Here is an 18,368-nt window from a genome sequence, read left to right on the forward strand (position 1 = left end):
CACTGCCTGACATCAGATTTGTTACAAGTTATAAGGCCACCGATACAAAACACTCAGGTTGATACAAAAGAACAATCAGTTTGATTCCAGCTGCTCCCAGCTACTCAAATAGAGCAAAACTTAATAACTTAGATAAAAGACTCCACTGAAATTTAAATTTTAATTGATAAAGGAATGTCCTGTCTTAAATTCCATCAGCAATCGCCTTTTGTCAAAACCAAAAGGTGTGAAAAGGCAGGAGACGTCTTTTGTGGAGAACTTAACAACTTTATCACCTGGAGCTGTGGCAAGAACTCCACCAGCTACGCCATTGCTGTAGGAAATATGGCGATTGCCTTAAGTTGAGTAAACTCACAACAGCGGCGAGACGATTCAAAAGTAAAATACTGTGGAAGCTTGAAATCTGAAATAAGAAGATCGAATGATTCTTTTTAAAAAGAAAATCCAAAGCGTGAGGTTCTGCAGGTGCTGGAAATCTTGAGCAACACAGTAAATACTGGAAAAACTCAGAGGTCGGAGCGTTTATGGACAGAAATAAACAGTCAGTGTTTTGGATTCATCAACACTCATAAAGGGTCTTAGCCCAAAATATCCATAGATGCTGCCTGACTTGCTGAATCTCACCAGCATTTGGTGTGTGTTCCAGCAGTTAGATGACCAATCTGTATTTGAATACCATTTGCCTCGTGTGGTTCCGATTGTGAAGGCCCCTCACAGAACAAACAAGAGATCCCGAGCGACATAATGCTTGAGGACTGATGAGTCTTCTCGGGCTGAATTGTCAACTGTTCATTTCCCGCCAAAGATGTTGCCTGACCTAAGTTCCACCAGCATGTTGTTTGTGAATGCTGGTAAGGACAGTTGGTATGTATGGGACTGTGCAAAGGATTTGGGCACATACAGGATATAGGTAGACACAAAATAATCTGCAGATGCTGGGGTCAAAGCAACACTCACAACACGCTGGAGGAACTCAGCAGGTTGGGCAGCATTTGTGGAAAAGATCAGTGGACGTTTCGGGCTGGAACCCTTCATCTGGACTATAGGGGGAAGGGGCAGAGTCCCTATAAAGAAGGTGGGGGGAGGGTGGGAAGGAGAAGGCTGGTAGGTTCCAGGTGAAAAACCAGTAAGGGGAAAGATAAAGGGGTGGGGGAGGGGAGGCAGGGAGGAGATAGGCAGGAAAGGTGAAGAAGGAATAGGGGAAAACACAATGGGTAGTAGAAGGAGGTGGAACCATGAGGGAGGTGATAGGCAGCTGGGGGAGGGGGCAGAGTGAGATAGAGGAAGGGAGGGGGAGGGAATTACCGGAAGTTGGAGAATTCTATGTTCATACCAAGGGGCTGGAGACTACCTAGACGGTATATGAGGTGTTGCTCCTCCAACCTGAGTTTAGCCTCATCATGGCAGTAAAGGAGGCCATATATGGACATATCTGAATGGGAGTGGGAAGCAGAGTTGAAGTGGGTGGCTACTGGGAGATCCTGTCTGTTTTGGCAGACGGAGCGGAGGTGCTTAGTGCAAGTGCTACACCTGTCCCTACACCACCTCACTTGCCACCATTTAGGGCCCCAAACAGTACTTCCAAGTGAGGCAACACTTCACTTGTGAGTCTGTTGGGGTCATCTATTGCATCCAGTGCTCCCGGTGTGGCCTCCTCTACATCGGTGAGACCCGACGCAGATTGGGGGACCGCTTCATCGAGCACCTCCGCTCTGTCGAGCACCTCCGCTCCGTCCGCCAAAACAGACAGGATCTCCCAGTTGCCACCCACTTCAACTCTGCTTCCCACTCCCATTCAGATATGTCCATACATGGCGTCCTCTACTGCCATGTTGAGGCTAAACTCAGGTTGGAGGAGCAACACCTCATATATCATCTAGGTAGTCTCCAGCCCCTTGGTATGAACATAGAATTCTCCAACTTGTGGTAATTCCCTCCCTTTCCCTTACCCTATCCCTATGTCACTCTGCCCCCTCCCGCAGCTGCCTACCACCTCCCTCTTGGTTCCGACTCCTACTACCCGTTGTGTTTTCCCGTATTCTTTCTTCTCCTTTCCTGCCTGCCCCCTCCCTGCGTCCCCTCCCCCACCCCTTTATCTTTCCCCTTACTGGTTTTTCACCTGGAACCTACCAGCCTTCTCCTTCCCACCCTCCCCCCACCTTCTTTATAGGGCCTCTGCCCCTTCCCTCTTCAGTCCTGACGAAGGGTTCCAGCCCGAAACGTCCACCGATCGTTTCTACGGATGCCCGACCTGCTGAGTTCCTCCAGTGTGTTGTGAGGATATAGGTAGGGTGCCTAAGGCTTTTGTATGGTGCTGTAGTAATTTTATGTATTGCTCTGCACTGATTCTGCAAAAAAAAAAATTCAATACATGTGAGTGCTGTTAAACCTGATTCTGATATGGGTCTCTATCGTGGACAGAGTGGGAATGGAGCAGGGAGAGGGGTTTTGTTGGGAAGAAGGGAAGGGAGTGGGAAGAACCAGAGAGACATTCTGTAATGATCAAGAAGCTAATTGTTTGCAATCAAGTGACCTTTCCTGGTGACTTGAGGCTGGGTCTGGGTGTGCCTGTACCCGTGCCATCCCTGGTCTTGGCACTCTGCCACCCGTCCCACACCCTTCCAGCGTTCCACCCTTGCCATTCCCAAAATTGTTTGCTCCCAGATTTACAAACTCACTCTCTGCCCCACGGTGACAAATACAGTACTGTGCAAAAGTGGGCATCCTAGCTGTATATAGAAACATAGAAAATAGGTGCAGGAGTAGGCCATTCGGCCCTTCGAGCCTGCACCGCCATTTATTATGATCATGGCTGATCATCCAACTCAGAACCCCGCCCCAGCCTTCCCTCCATACCCCCTGACCCCTGTAGCCACAAGGGCCATATCTAACTCCCTCTTAAATATAGCCAATGAACTGGCCTCAACAGTTTCCTGTGGCAGAGAATTCCACAGATTCACCACTCTCTGTGTGAAGAAGTTTTTCCTAATCTCGGTCCTAAAAGGCTTCCCCTCTATCCTCAAACTGTGGCCCCTCGTTCTGGACTTCCCCAACATCGGGAACAATCTTCCTGCATCTAGCCTGTCCAATCCCTTTAGGATTTTATACGTTTCAATCAGATCCCCCCCTCAATCTTCTAAATTCCAACGAGTACAAGCCCAAGACTTTTGCACGTACTGTAAATGGCGAGGAACAGACTGAATGCTTTAACTCGTTGGCATTTCTGCAGAACCAGCTTTGATTCAAAATCATCTGCTCTTTCCGCATAGATGGGACTCTACCTGAAAGCCAAGGAAAGGGGGTATTCATTGTTTGTGTGGGTAAGGCAGGCATTATTTCAGCATCTGCAGAATCTCTTGTCCTCTGCAATCTCTCTATCCCCACTCATCGGGCTTTCCTTTGAATGCTCTTTACCACAACTATTCGATATAATAATGCATTCCACATTGCCGATCATTCCCTAGTTAAAATGTTTTTTTCCAAAATTCCTTATTGGACATTATTAATGACCTCCTCTTTGGATCCCCAGTACACAGATTAATTTTGGAGAGGTGATCAGACAATGAGTAACAATGGCCAGACAATGGCACAAAGCTGGAAGTAGGCTGAACTATTAAATTCTGACCCAGTACACACTTGGCACCTGCAGACTACACACACACACACAGTCCTGGAGGAACTCAGCAGGCCAGCATTTATGGAGGGGGATAAATGGTCAACATTTTGGGACAAGACCCTTCGTCAGGACTGGAGTGGGGGGAGAAGGGTAGGAGTACAAGATGGCAGGGGATAGGTGAAACCAGGTGAGGGGGAGGGGGAAGTAGGAATGAAGTAAGAAGCTGGGAGGTGACGGGTGCAAGAGCTGACGTGCTGAAGGAGGAATCTGATAGGAGAGGAAAGTGGATCATGGGAGGAAGGGTTGGGAGGTAATGGGCAGGTGCAGAGAAGAGAAACTGGTAAGAAAGGGAGACAGAATGGGGAATGGAAAAAGAGAAGGGGAGAAATTACCGGAAGTTGGGGTCTAGGTTGTTGCAAATTAACCATTTCTTCCATTGTCCAGGTTATGATGCTGCCTTCTCTGTTGGTGCAGTACTGTGGGTATCTTGTAAGGTGCACAGATGACATTCAGTCAGTTTATACCTGACTCTACACTGATCAGTCTGCTGATGTTATGTGAGCCCTTGAGTCAAAACCAAGAACCTGATTGATTTCATTTCTCTTAAGCCTTTTTCCTTTGAGATTTTAACATCTACCTTCCCCTTGAGATATATTCATTTCATTATCCTGCATTGTAATTTTGAGTATCACTTTTTTTGGCAAAGATATAACTTTGCACCAGCAGGTATAATCATGGGTAGATGCTTATTTCATGTTCTATAAAATAGAGGGTGATGTAGGAGGGAGGGGTTAGATTTGTATTGTAAATGTAACCTGTTTTCCCCTCCCTCACGTACAGTTTACATTGCAAATACATGCTGGTATTTGTGTATCTGCGCATACACTTTATTCCATTTACTTCTAACTTTTATGTAATTCTTTATTCTAATAATTACTGAATGTTTTTTGTTGTATGTCGCATGACACCACAGCAAATTCCTAATGCACGTAAATGTATATGGCAAATAAAGCTGATTCTTGATTGATCTTGGAGGTTAAAAGGTCAGCACCACATCATAGGCTGAGGAACCTGCAGTGCGCTATCAACGTAATTCTGTCTCAGTGAACCTCCTACATTGTAAACCCAAGACTTCTGGCCAAATGCTTGTTTAGAACAGATTCTCTTCTATTTTAACCCAGTTACTGAGCGATTTTGGAAGTATCTGTAGGCTGAGCAACAACAAGAATCATATCCCAAGTAGAGAAGGGGCTGAGGATGGGAAAAAGTGAAGATCTCTGTGATTTTTGGCATCAGCTAAAGCACAACTAAATACTCATGACCTTGTTCATGAACTCTCTTTGATCGGAGTTTCGCAGCTCTTTGTTTATTTAGAGATTTTTAATTTATTGAGATACAGGGCAAGAATAGGCCCTTTCAACCCGTGCTGCCCAGCAATCCCCGAGTTTCATCCTTGCCCAATCACTGGACAGTTTACAATGACCAATTAACCTACCAGCTGGTACGTCTTTGGACTGTGGGAGGAAACCGGAGGAGACTGACGCAGTGTTGGGGAGAACGTACAAACAGAGGTGGGATTTGAATGCGGGGTCGTCTGTATTGTTAAACATTGCTATGCTATCGTGCCACCCCAATACATTGTGAAACAGGCACTTCCCCGCCACCAAGCTCAGCCACCTACAACCCACCTATTTAACACTATCCTAATCACAGGACAATTTACAATGCCCAATTGACCTAACAGTCATGTCTTTGGACTGAGAGGAAACCCACACGCTGGAAGAACATGTGATGTTTCTTACAGAGGATGCTGGAATTGAATTCTGAATTCCATGCCCACCCCCCACCCCACCATGAGCTGTAAAAGTGTCAGACAAAATGCTACCATGGCACCCCAATTTTACTCTGCTCTAGGTGGGCTTTCATTCCAATTCTTTTAATTTATTAATTGCTCATAAAGCTTTACATTTTTTTACTGTTCTCAGCTCTGATCCAACTTGGATTCTACTTTGATGCTTCTAGAGTTGTACAGCACAGAAACAGGCCTTTCGGCCCTCCAGGTCTATGCTGACCTCTTTGCCTTCTCGCATGTATCCCATTTGCCTGCACTAGCTCTGTATCCTCATATACTAAGCCTATTTAAATGCCTGTCAAAATATTTCTTAAAGGCAATGATTCTATCATCTCTGGCAGAGTGTTCCAAATATCAGCCGCTGTGTATAAAAAGAAATAAATGGACACAATTTAAAAATGACCCCTTTCCCCTCAAATCCACTTTTAAAAGCCCTTCCCTCCCACCTTCAGTCACCCTTTTGTTTTTGGTATCTCTGTGGGTGGAGGGAGTGGAAGAAAAGATTCTATTGACTCGGACTCGCCATCATTTTGGAATTCTCTTCAGTCTCACTTGCTGGTAGCCCCACTGCCCCCTGATTTAAGTTGTCTCCTCACGTTATATATTTCTCCTCTCTGTACTTCTCTCTGTCTCAGTCAAGCAGTCAAAGACCTCACCTACTCTGGACATTCTCTCTTCTCCCATCTCCCATTAATCCTGTAGGTGTGCATCACCAGGCTGAAGGACCACTTCTACCCACTGTCATAAGACTTCTTAAAAATGGACGCTTGACCTCACAGTTTGCCTGATTATGATCTTGCAGCTTGCTGTTTACTTGCACTTTCTCTGTAGCTTTTACACTTCATTCTGCATTGTAGTTGTTTTACCTCAATGCACTGTGTAATGATCTGATCTGTATGAACAGTATGCAAGACAAGCTTTTCACTGCATCTCGATACCTGTGACAATAGTAAAAAAATTCCAGTTCCCTTGGTTCTACTTGCTTTGACCTACTATATGCTTCAGTTTTTCCTGATCACCATTTGTTGGCGGGGATTGACCATGGGTATTGTTTCCTAGCTGTCTACATGATACACAAGCCAGTGTGATACGGAGAACAAGCTGTTACCCATACAGCAGGCTCCCCTTCTCCACACAGCTGCTGAATCCAAAGGAACGGCAGAGACCGATACAGTTTGGCACCAGCGGCGTCACAGGAGTTACCAGTCAGCGATAAACTTGATGTGAGACTGTCTTTGGGACCCCAGCTCCAGAGTTTTCCTCAGGTTTTACTCCCAAAGCCTTCCCCCGAGTGGGCATCACCACAAGGCAGAGAGGAGGCTTGAAATCGGTTTTCCTTCGAGGTGAGCTAGCGAACCCCATCTGTCCAAAGCGACTGATTTTAAGGAGCCAGTAACCTGCCTTTGCCCCTTCTGTCAGTAGAAACAGATCTGCTGGGCTTAGTAGCTAAGCCACACGTGAAGGCCAGGAGCTGGACTTGGTTGTCAGAGGCTATTTCAGGCACACACCATTGGGACCATTTAATAGGTAATGGGAGTTTATCCTCACTACCACTCCCCAGTTATAATAACCTTAAGGAACCTCCTGATTTAAAATCTTTAATGTCCCTTGTCATCCAAGGTTCCCTAATGTTGCTAGCTTTGCTTTACACCCTTACCGGTCCTGAATTTTTTTTTATTTTAAAAGACTGACACTGCTTTATCTGGAAGCATCTGCTCCCAATCTGCTTATGCAGGTCATCACTTGTGCTTTTGAAACTGGTCTTTCCGCCATTTCAAAACATACAGCGCCTATAAAAAGTATTCACCTCCCTTGGTAGTTTTCCTGTTTTATTGTTTTATAACAATTGAATCACAGTGGATTTGATTTGGCTTTTTGACACTGAGCAGCAGAAAAAGCCTCTTTCATGTCAAAGTCACTGAATATCCCTTGGAGTACAGTAAAGTCAATCATCAATAAATGGGAAGAATATGGCACAGCTGTAAATCTGCCTAGAGCATGCCATCCTCAAAAACTGAGTGACCATGCAAGAAGGGGACTAGTGAGGGAGGCCACCAAGAGACCTATGACAACACTAGAGGGGTTACGAGCTTCAGTGGCTGGGATGGGGGCGACTGCGTATACAACAACTGTTGCCCAGGTGCTTCACCAGTTGCAGCTCTATGGGAGAGTGGCAAAGGGAAAGCCACTGTTGAAAAACTCACGTGAAATCTCAGCTGGAGTTTGCCAGAAGGCATGTGGGAGACTCTGAAGTCAGCTGGAAGAAAGTTCTACGGTCTGATGAAACCAAAACAGCTTTTTCTGGCCGTCAGCCAGTGAGAACACAGGAGTTTAAAAACAAGACAGATTTATACAGGAAAGAAACACGGATGGTAGTTTGCCTCCCAGGTGCCAGTGTCTGGGATGTTTCTGATCACGTTCACGATATCTTGAAGTGGGAAGGAGAACCACGATATCTTGAAGTGGGAAGGAGAACAGCCAGAGGTCGTGGTGCATATTGGTACCAATGACATAAGTAGAAAAAGGGAGGAGGTCCTAAAAATAGACTACAGGGAGTTAGGAAGGAAGTTGAGAAGCAGGGACCTCAAAGGTAGTAATCTCGGGATTAATGCCTGTGCCATGTGACAGTGAGTATAAGAATAGAATGAGGTGGAGGATAAATGCGTGGCTGAGGGATTGGAGCAGGGGGCAGGGATTCAGGTTTCTGGATCATTGGGACCTCTTTTGGGGCAGGTGTGACCTGTACAAAAGGGACGGGTTGCACTTGAATCCCAGGGGAACCAATATCCTGGCAGTGAGGTTTGATAAGGCTATTGGGGAGACTAAACTAAGATTGCTGGGAGGTGGGAACTGAGCTGAAGTGACGGAGGAAAGGGAGGTTGGCTCACAAATAGAGAAAGCTTGGAGACAGTACGAAAGGGAGGGTAGGCAGGTGATAGAGAAGGAACACGATCAGACCGATGGTTTGAGATGTGTCTATTTTAATGCGAGGAGTATTATGAACAAAGCGGATGAGCTTGGAGCGTGGATTGGTACTTGGAGCTATGATGTTGTGGTCATTACAGAGACTTGGATGGTTCAGGGGCAGGAATGGCTACTTCAAGTGCCAGGCTTTAGATGTTTCAGAAAGGACAGGGAGGGAGGCAAAAGAGGGGGTGTGGCACTGTTGATCAGAGATAGTGTCATAGCTGCAGAAAAGGAGAAAATCATGGAGGGATTTTCTACTGAGTCTCTGTGGGTGGGAGTTAGAAACAGGAAGGGGTCAATAACTCTACTGGGTGTTTTTTATAGACCACCCAATAGTAACAGGGACATAGAGGAGCAGATAGGGAGACAGATTCTAGAAAGGTGTAATAATAACAGGGTTGTTGTGGTGGGAGATTTTAATTTCCCAAATATTGATTAGCATCTCCTTAGAGTGAGGGGTTTAGATGGGGTGGAGTTTGTTAGGTGTGTTCAGGAAGGTTTCTTGACACAATATGTAGATAAGCCTACAGGAGGAGAGGCTGTACTTGATCTGGCATTGGGAAATGAACCTGTTCAGATGTCAGGTCTCTCAGTGGGAGAACATTTTGGAGATAGTAATCACAATTCTCTCTCCTTTACCATAGCATTGGAGAGGGATAGGAACAGATAAGTTAGGGAAACGTTTAATTGGATTAAGGGGAAATATGAGGCAATCAGGCAGGAACTTGGAAATATAAACTGGAAACAGATGTTCTCAGGGAAACGCACGGAAGAAATGTGGCAAATGTTCAAGGGATATTTGTGTTGTGTTCTGCATAGGTACGTTCCAGTGAGACAGGGAAAGGACGGTAGGGTACAGGAACGTGGTGTACAAAGGCTGTTGTAAATCTAGTCAAGAAGAAAAGAGCTTACGGAAGGTTCAAAAAACGAGGTAATGATAGAGACCTAGAAGATTATAAGGCTAGCAGGAAGGAGTTTAAGAATGAAATTAGGAGAGCCAGAAGGGGCCATGAGAAGGATGGGATTAAGGAAAACCCCAAGGCATTCTACAAGTATGTGAAGAGCAAGAGGATAAGACGTGAGCAATAGGACCAATCAAGTGCGACAGTGGAAAAGTGTGTATGGAAACGGAGGAGATAGCAGAGGTACTTAATACTTTGCTTCAGTATTCACCATGGAAAAGGACCTTGGCGATTGTAGGGATGTCTTGCAGCAGACTGAAAAGCTTGAGCATGTAGATAGACAATAGGTGCAGGAGTAGGCCATTCGGCCCTTCGAGCCAGCACCACCATTCACTGTGATCATAGCTGATCATCCACAATCAGTACCCAGTTCCTGCCTTCTCCCCATATCCCTTGACTTCGCTATCTTTAAGAGCTCCATCTAATGCTTTCTTGAAAGAATCCAGAGAATTGGCCTCCACTGCCTTCTGAGGCAGAGCATTCCACAGATCCACAACCCTCTGTGTGGAAAAAGTTTTTCCTCAACTCCGTTCTAAATTGTCTACCCCTTATTCTTAAACTGAGGCCTCTGGTTCTGGACTCCCCCAACATCGGGAACATGTTTCCTGCCTCTAGCGTGTCCAGTCCCTAAATAATCTTGTGTTTCAATCAGATCCCCTCTCATCCTTCTAAATTCCAGTGTATACAAGCTCAGTCGCTCCAATCTTTCAACATATGACATTCCCGCCATCCTTAGAATTAACCCAGTGAACCTACGCTGCACTCCTTCCATAGCAAGAATGTCCTTCCTCAAATTTGGAGACAAAAACTGCACACAATACTTCAGGTGGGGTCTCACCAGGGCCCTGTACAACTGCAGAAGGACCTCTTTGCTCCTATACTCAACTCCCCTTGTTATGAAGGCCAACATGCCATTAGCTTTCTTCACTGCCTGCTGTACCTGTATGCTTACTTTCAGTGACTGATGAACAAGGACACCCAGATATTAAGGAAGAGGATGTGCTGGAGCTTTTGGAAAGCATCAAGTTGGATAAGTCACCGGGACTGGATGGGATCTACCCCAGGCTACTGTAGGAAGTGAGGGAGGAGATTGCTGAGCCTCTGGCGATGATCTTTGCATCATCAATGAGGGCGGAAGAGGTTCCGGAGGATTGGAAGGTTGCTGATGCTGTTCCCTTCTTCAAGAAAGGGAGTAGAGATAGCCCAGGAAATTATAGACCAGTGAGTCCTTACTTCAGTGGTTGGTAAGTTGAGGGAGAAGATCCTGAGAGGTAGGATTTATGAACATTTTGAGAGGCATAATATAATTAGGAATAGTCAATATGGCCTTCTCAATGGCAGGTTGTGCCTTACGAGCCTGATTGAATTTTTTTGAGGATGTGACTAAACACATTGATGAGGGTAGAGCCATAGACTTAGTGTGTATAGATTTGAGCAAGGCCTCCGATATGGTACCCCATGCAAGGCTTAATGAGAAAGTAAGGAGGCATGGGATCCAAAGGGACATTGCTTTGTGGATCCAGAACTGGCTTGCCCACAGAAGAGTGCTTGTAGACGGGTCACATTCTGCATGGAGGTTGGTGTCCAGTGGTGTATGTCTCAGGGGTCTGTTATGGGACACCTGCTCTTTGTGATTTTCATAAATGACCTGGATGAGGAAGTGGAGGGATGTATTAGTAAATTTGCTGATGACACAAAGGTTGGGGTTGTTGTGGATAGTGTGGAGGGCTGTCAGAGGTTACAACGGGACATTGATATGATGCAAAACTGGGCTGAGAAGTGGCAGATGGGGTTCAACCCAGTTAAATGTGAGGTAGTTCAATTTGGTAGGTCTTGGAGTCAGAGTCCATAGGACACTCAAAGCTGCTGCGCAGGTTGACTCTGTGGTTAAGAAGGCATATGGTGCATTGGCCTTCATCAACCATGGGATTGAGTTTAAGAGCCGAGAGGTAATGTTGCAGCTATATAGGAACCTGGTCAGAACCCACTTGGAGTACTGTGCTCAGCTCTGGTCGCCTCACTACAGGAAGGACATGGAAACCATAGAAAGGGTGCAGAGGAGATTTACAAGGATGTTGCTTGGATTGGGGAGCATACCTTATGAGAATAGGTTGCGTGAACTCAGCCCTTTGTCCTTGGAGTGACGGAGGATGAGAGGTGACCTGATAGAGGTGTATAAGATAATGAGATGCATTGATCGTGTGGGTAGTCAGAGGCTTTTCCCCAGAGCTGAAATGGCTAGCACGAGAGGGCATAGTTTTAAGGTGCTTAGAAGTAGGTACACAGGAGATGTCAGGGGTAAGTTTTTTACGCAGAAAGTGGTGAGTGTGTGGATTGGGCTGCCGGCGATGGTGGTGAGGTGGATACAATAGGGTCTTTTAAGAGACTCCTGGATAGGTGCGTGGAGCTTGGAAAAATAGAGGGCTATGGGAAAGCCTAGGTAGTTCTAAGGTAGGGACACTTCTGGCACAGCTTTGTGGGACAAAGGGCCTGTATTGTGCTGTTGACTTTCTATGTTTCTATCATGTTTGGCGTAAGCCAAACACTGCACATCAAAAACAGCATTCCTACCATGGAGCATGGTGGTGGCTGCATCATGCTGTGGGGATGCTTCACTGCAGCAGGCCCTGGAAGGTTTGTGAAGGTAAAGGGTAAAGTGAATGCTGCAAAATTCAGGGAACTCCTGGAGGAAAACCTGATGCAGTCTGCAAGAAACTTGGTAGAATTGTTTTCCAGGACCTTAAGATTTAAAAAGGCAAATAGATTGCTAAAAACAGAAAGTATGTAATCAAAAAAAAACTAAGGAGCTTCTTGTTTGGAGGTGAGGGTGAGTGTACTTTTCTTGACTATTTTAGGTTTCTTTTAAAAATATTTAAAGGAAACAAAGCCCATGTATTTAGGGTTTTGTCTGTGAATGTGAAAATGTTTCATTCTTTGTTACACCAATGTTATTGTGGTGCAAGAGTTAACTCTTTAGCTTCCCTTTGCTTGAGTGCTCGTCCTCCTCTGATGCCTCTCCAAACTGATGTGGGGCCGCCATTATTCTCAACGGCCCCACACTGGGAGGTTGACAGTGCTGCTCTTTATTCCCCACTCACTGGGCAAAGCGGAACAAACGTTGGACACCTATGACTTCAGAAAGATGAGAGTGTCTGCTGGAGCTGGAAATCCGGAGCAACACACAAAATGGTGGAGGATTTCCGAGAGGCTGGATGGAGGGGAATAAACGGTTGTTTCTCGGATGAGACACTTAAGGATTGGAAAGGAAGCCAGAATAAGTTGTTGGGGAAGAGAGGGAAGGAGTACAGGTTGGCTGGTGATGGGCAAGGAGGGGGATGATGGAAGGAGCTGGAAGGTGATAGGTGGAAGAGGTAAAGGGATGAAGAAGGAGTAATCTGATGGGGGCGGAGAGTGGACCGTGGGAGAATCAGGAAAAGGGTAGGAGGGGAGCCAGAATGGGCAATGGAAAAGGAGAGAAGGGGAATATATTGAGGCTCATTGTCTACCCAGACAATGAGATGTTTCTCCTCCAGCTTGAGTGTGGCCTCATCATGGCAGTAGAGGAGGCCATGGACTGACCTGTCAGAATGGGAACAGGAAGCCGAATTAAAATGGTTGTCTACTGGGAAATCCCACCGTTTGTGGCAGATGGAGCTCGGTGAAGCAATCCCCAATGTAGAGGAGATTGCACCGGATACAGTAGATGACTGAGCCAGACTCGCAGCTGACGTGTCTCCTCACTTTAAGATATTATTTTAATGACTTTAAAATATTAGTGGGGAAACCACTGGTAACCTTCTAATTCCAGAAGGTGGTTCTTCAACCTGCCCCTTTTAAATTTTCTCTTGGGAGTGAGCTAAGTTTGGTTCTGGAACAGACCTCAAGTAAGACAACATTTGAGTTATAGCGTGGAAAGGAAGCGTGTATGGTAGCTAATAGACTGAGTACCTCCTGGAAGCTTGCAGTTCTGACAGAACGTGTTGTTTTGTAAGGCTGCAGTGATGCTGTGATTGACTTTAATGACCAAATTCCATGTGTTGCTATTGAAGTCTTGATGTCTTCACTGCTGTTGGAATCCGACGCTCTGTCGTGTCTAATAAAGCCAAAATAAGCTGCAAGTTATAGTAGCCTATTTATAAACTGGAACACTTTTAACCCATTAGGTGCAATGAACACTCTTAGAGTCATAGAAATACAGCACCAAAACAGGCCCCTTCACCCATCTAGTCAGTGCCAAGCCATTTAAACTGCCATCAACCTGCACCTGGACCACACCCCTGCCATCCATGTACCTATCCAAACTTCTCTTAAACTTTGAAATCAAGCTCGCGTGCACCACCTGCGCTGGCGGCTTATTCCACACTCTCATGACCCTCTGTGTGAAGAAGTTTCCCTTCATGTTCCCCTTAAACTTTTCACTTTTCACTCTTAACCCATGATTTCTAGTTATAGTCCCATTCAACCTCAGTGGAAGAAACCTGCTTGCATTTACTCGATCTATAGCTGACTTAATTTTGTATATCTCTGTCAAGTTTCCTCTCAATCTTCTATGTTCCAAGGAATAAAGTCTTATTATTCAATCTTTACTTGTAACTCAGGACCTCCTGTCCTGGCAATATCCTTGTAAATTTTCTCTGTACACTTTCAACCTTATTTACATCTTTCCTGCAGGTGGTTGACCAAAACTGCACACAGTACTCCAAATTAGGCCTCACCATGTCTTATGCAACTTCAAAATAACATCCTGTACTCAATAGAATTTTGTCCTTATTTCCTCATTACTCCTCTCTAGAATGATACAACGCTGGGACGGGGGGTGTTTGTTAAGGGAGGAGATGAAGAGGGGCTTCAGGGGAATGTAGAAGGGGGATGTGAATGGGTGAGGATGTGGCTGATGCAATGTCACTTGGAATAGGTGGGATCTTCTTTGGCAGAGAAATAGAAACCCTGAGTTTTAAACAATGAGAGCCAGAAGAGAAGTTGGGATAGGCACATGGATGAGAAGGGAATGGAGGGTTATGGTTTGGGTGCAGATAGATGGGACTAGGCAGGAAACCAGGCTGGCACTGACTAGATGGGCCAAAAGGCCTGTTTCTGTACTGTAGTACTCTATGACTCTATAAAGGCCCATTGCAACTTTGGTACCATTGCTACATCCATCGTTACCTTGTTTCCTCTGGAGTGATGGGGACTGAGCTGGGACCTGATGGACAGGGTAGATTATTCATTTTTTTTTTTCCCCTTCTGCTAGGGGCATCAAAGTCATGAGGCCATTAGTTCAAGATTCAAAGAAGTAGTTTTAAGCAGGATCTGAGGGGAAAGATTTTAACACAGAGATTGAGCAAGCTCGGGCTTTTCTGTTTGGAGTGAAAGAAGATGAGAGGTAACTTAATCGAGGTGTAGAAGATGAGAGGCATACATCAAGTGGATAGCCAGAAACTTTTACCCAGGGTAGAAATGGCTAATGTGAGGGCAGAATTTTAAGGGGATTAGAGAATAACTTGAAATTGGTTGGAAGAAAATATCGGGGGGGGGTGGGGGATATCAGAGCTAAGTTTTTTTTTAAAGTGGTGGATACTTGGGCAAGCTGTCAGTGTTGGTGGTAGAGGCAAATACATCAGGGACGTTTAAGAAACTCTTAGAGAGCCGACTATTTTTGCCTATATGGGAGGAAAGGGTTAGTTTGATGTTGGAGCAGGTTAAGGTCAGTTTGACATGATGGGCCAAAGGCCTGTGCTGTTTAATGACGTATGCTCCTGTAAAACCTGTATCCCACAGAAATGTGTGCCGGCTTGGATTTTGAATTTAATGAAAGGTTCTGTGGTATCTGGAGTGTGATGAAATCCAGTAATACCATCACTACACTTGGGCAGGCACTTGAATAGACGAGGCATGGAAGGAAATGCAGGCGGCTGGGATCAGTGGAGGTAACAGGAGACTGGTGAGCTGAGGGTCCTGTCCCTGTGCTGTACCACTCTGAGGTGTGGGTAGGTGTTCCACAGAATCTGTGTCCCTGCTCACCAGTCGCCCGATGTTAATACTCAGGTATAGCATGGATTCAGGAATGTAAACAGCTTTCTGAAGGGTGAACCCATGGAAAGCAATCTGGCCGCCAAGCACTAAGAACCTATGCTGATCAACCAGCTGGAGTGTTCACCGAGATCTTTAACCTCTCACTTCAGCAGTCTGAGGTATCCACCTACTTCAAGCAGGCTTCAATTATACCAGTGCCTATGAAGCATGTGGTAACCTACCTCAATGATTATCATCCAATAGCACTTGCATCCACAGTGAGGTGTTTTGAGAGGTTGGTGATGAAACAGATCAGCTCCTGCCTGACAAGCGACTTGGATCTGCTCCAGTTTGCCTGCCAACACTACAGGTCTGCAAATACCATCTTATTGGCTCTTCACTCAACCCTGGAACACCTGGACAGCGAAGATGCATACATCGCGATGATCTTTAACGACTTCAGCTCCGCATTCAATACTATCATCCCTTCAAATCTAATCAATAAGCTTCAAGACCTTTCCCTCAAAACCTTGTGGTGCAATTAGATCCTCAATTTCGTCACTTGCAGACTCCCGTCAGTTTGAGTTGACAACAACATCTCCACAATCTCCATCAGCACAGGTGCACCACAGGACTGTGTGCTTAGCCCCCTGCTCTACCTGCTTTCCACTTACGACTGTGTGGCTGAGCACAGCTCCAATGTCGAACTCAAGTTTGATGACGACACCAGTGCCATAGGCTGAATCAAAGATGGTGACGAATCAGTATTTTGGAGGGAAATTGAAAATCTGGTTGAGTGCCACAACAACAACCTCTCACTCACTGTCAGCAAGACAAAGGAGCTGACTATTGACTTCAGCTGAAGGAAACTGGAGGTCCTCATTGGGGATCAGAGGTGGAGAGGGTCAGCAACTTTAAACTCTGTGGTATTATTACTTCAGGGGACCTGTCCTAGGCCCAGCGTGCAAGTGCAATTGTGAAGAAAGCACGACAGCGCCTGTACTTCCTTAAGAGTTTGTGAAGGCTTGGCGTGACATCCAAAAGTTTGACAAACTTCTATAGATGTGTGGTGGAGAGTATATTGACTGGCTGCATCACAACCTCGTCTGGAACCACCAATGCCCTTGATCAAAAAATCCTACAAAAATAGTGGATAGTGTCCAGTCCATCACAGGTAAAGCACTCCCTAGCAAAGCTGCTCCCACCATTGAGTACATCTATGTGAATTGTTGCAGGAATGCAGCATCCATCACTAAGGACCCCTACCACCCAGGATATGCTCTCTTCTCACAATTGCCATCAGGAAGAAGATATAGGAGCCTCAGGATTCACATCTCCAGGTTCAGGGAGAGTTACTACCCCTCAACCATCAGGCTCTTGAACCAAAAGTGATAAGTTCACTCAACTTTCATTGCTCCATCTTTGAATTGTTCCCACAACCCATGGCTCACTTTCAAGACTCCATCTCATGTTCTTTGAATTTATTGCTTATTTATTTATTAGTATTTTTGCTCTTGTATTTGCAGTTTATTGTCTTTTGAATACCTGTTCTGCACAACCAGGGTCTGATGTAACCAGTCAATACACTCTTCACCACACATCTATAGAAGTTTGTTAAAGTTTTAGATGTTATGCCGATCTCTAGAGGCACGGCTGTGCTTTCTTCGTAATGGAGTAGCCAAGTTGGTGCGGTCTTTCATTGATTCTATTATGGTTATTATTCTATTATTGAGAATGCCCACAAGGAAATGAATCTCAGGGTTGTATATGATGACATGTATTTAGTTTGAACTTGAAATGGTACATTGGCCTTCACTGTTTATGAAGACTAACTGCTTTGCTTGTGTATTTGGCCTGTTGTGTACAGTGTATGGGTCTGCCACCGCATCTAAGAATATACTTGATCAAGGCGGTGTGGTAATAACATCACCAGATCGATCACTGAGATAGCGAGTTCATCAAGAGCGGTGTAGGCCTTGACTCTGTTCCAGTGAGTGATGGTTTGACTCCGTTTTCACCCCCCAGCAACATGTGTGGATCTGGGGACTATTTCCACCAGTTTATGTGTACGTTCTGTCTGTGATCTAATTTTGTGTCGGTGCTTAATGGGGGATAACATTGACTCCCACTAAATTGTTCATGACCAAGAAAAAAAAGGAAAGAGATAAAGATTTAGTGTTATTGACACGTCAAAACATGCAGTGGAAGGTGTCATTTCCATCAAGTATTGTGCGGGGCAGCTCACAAGTGTGAAGATAGCATGGCCACAACTCGCCAAAAAGAGCAGCATCCATCATCAAGGACCCCCACCATTCAGGCCGTGGTCACTTCTCACTGCTGCCGTCAGGCTGGAGTTACAGGAGCCTCAGGATCTACACCACCGGGTTCAGGAACAGTTATTACCCCTCAACCATCAGGCTTCTGAAGTAGCTGTGATAACTTCACTCACCTCAACTTTGGACTAATTCCACAATCTATGGACTCGCTGTCAAGAACTCCACAACTCATGTTCTCAGCGTGATTTACTTACTGTGTGCACAATTTGTTGTCTTTGCGCATTGGTTGTTTGTGAGACTTTGTGTGTAGTTTTTCATTGATTCTATTGTATTTCTCTGTTCTGCTGTGAAAGCCCACAAAAAATTGTCATGGTAGTATATGGTGACACGTGCATTCTTTGATAATAAATTGACTTTTGAACTTTGAACCTTAACCATACATCTTTGCAATATGAGAGAAAACCCATGCGGTCGCGGGAAGAATTACGAGCAGTGATAGGAATTGAACCCTGTTGGATTTTTACAGCCGGCATTGTAAGATGTGCTAGCCACTACACTACACTACCATGGAGCAGCATAGTAGTTAACACATCACTTTACAGTACAGGCAGCTGCTATTCAATTCCCACTGCTGCCTGTAACCGCGTGGGTTTCCTCCCACAGTCCAAAGGTCAGTAGGTTAA

At 45.4% G+C, this 18,368-nt stretch overlaps 1 protein-coding gene across 7 annotated transcripts in view; it reads left to right on the forward strand.

Moving 5' to 3' along the window:
• The window catches only part of LOC134342696 (tumor protein p53-inducible nuclear protein 2), a 59,104-nt gene that overhangs the window by 17,543 nt on the left and 23,193 nt on the right, over nucleotides 1-18,368 (forward strand). The window contains exon 1 of one of the 7 annotated variants that reach the window (XM_063041135.1): nucleotides 5,013-5,187. The exons of the other annotated variants lie outside the window; for them this stretch is intronic. The gene's annotated coding sequence lies outside the window, so the exon portion shown is untranslated. Of the gene's footprint in view, nucleotides 1-5,012; nucleotides 5,188-18,368 lie in introns of those variants that run through there. 7 annotated transcript variants of the gene reach the window in all.

The sequence above is a fragment of the Mobula hypostoma genome, chromosome 2 (assembly GCF_963921235.1).
Source record: "Mobula hypostoma chromosome 2, sMobHyp1.1, whole genome shotgun sequence".
Lineage (NCBI taxonomy): Eukaryota > Metazoa > Chordata > Chondrichthyes > Myliobatiformes > Myliobatidae > Mobula > Mobula hypostoma.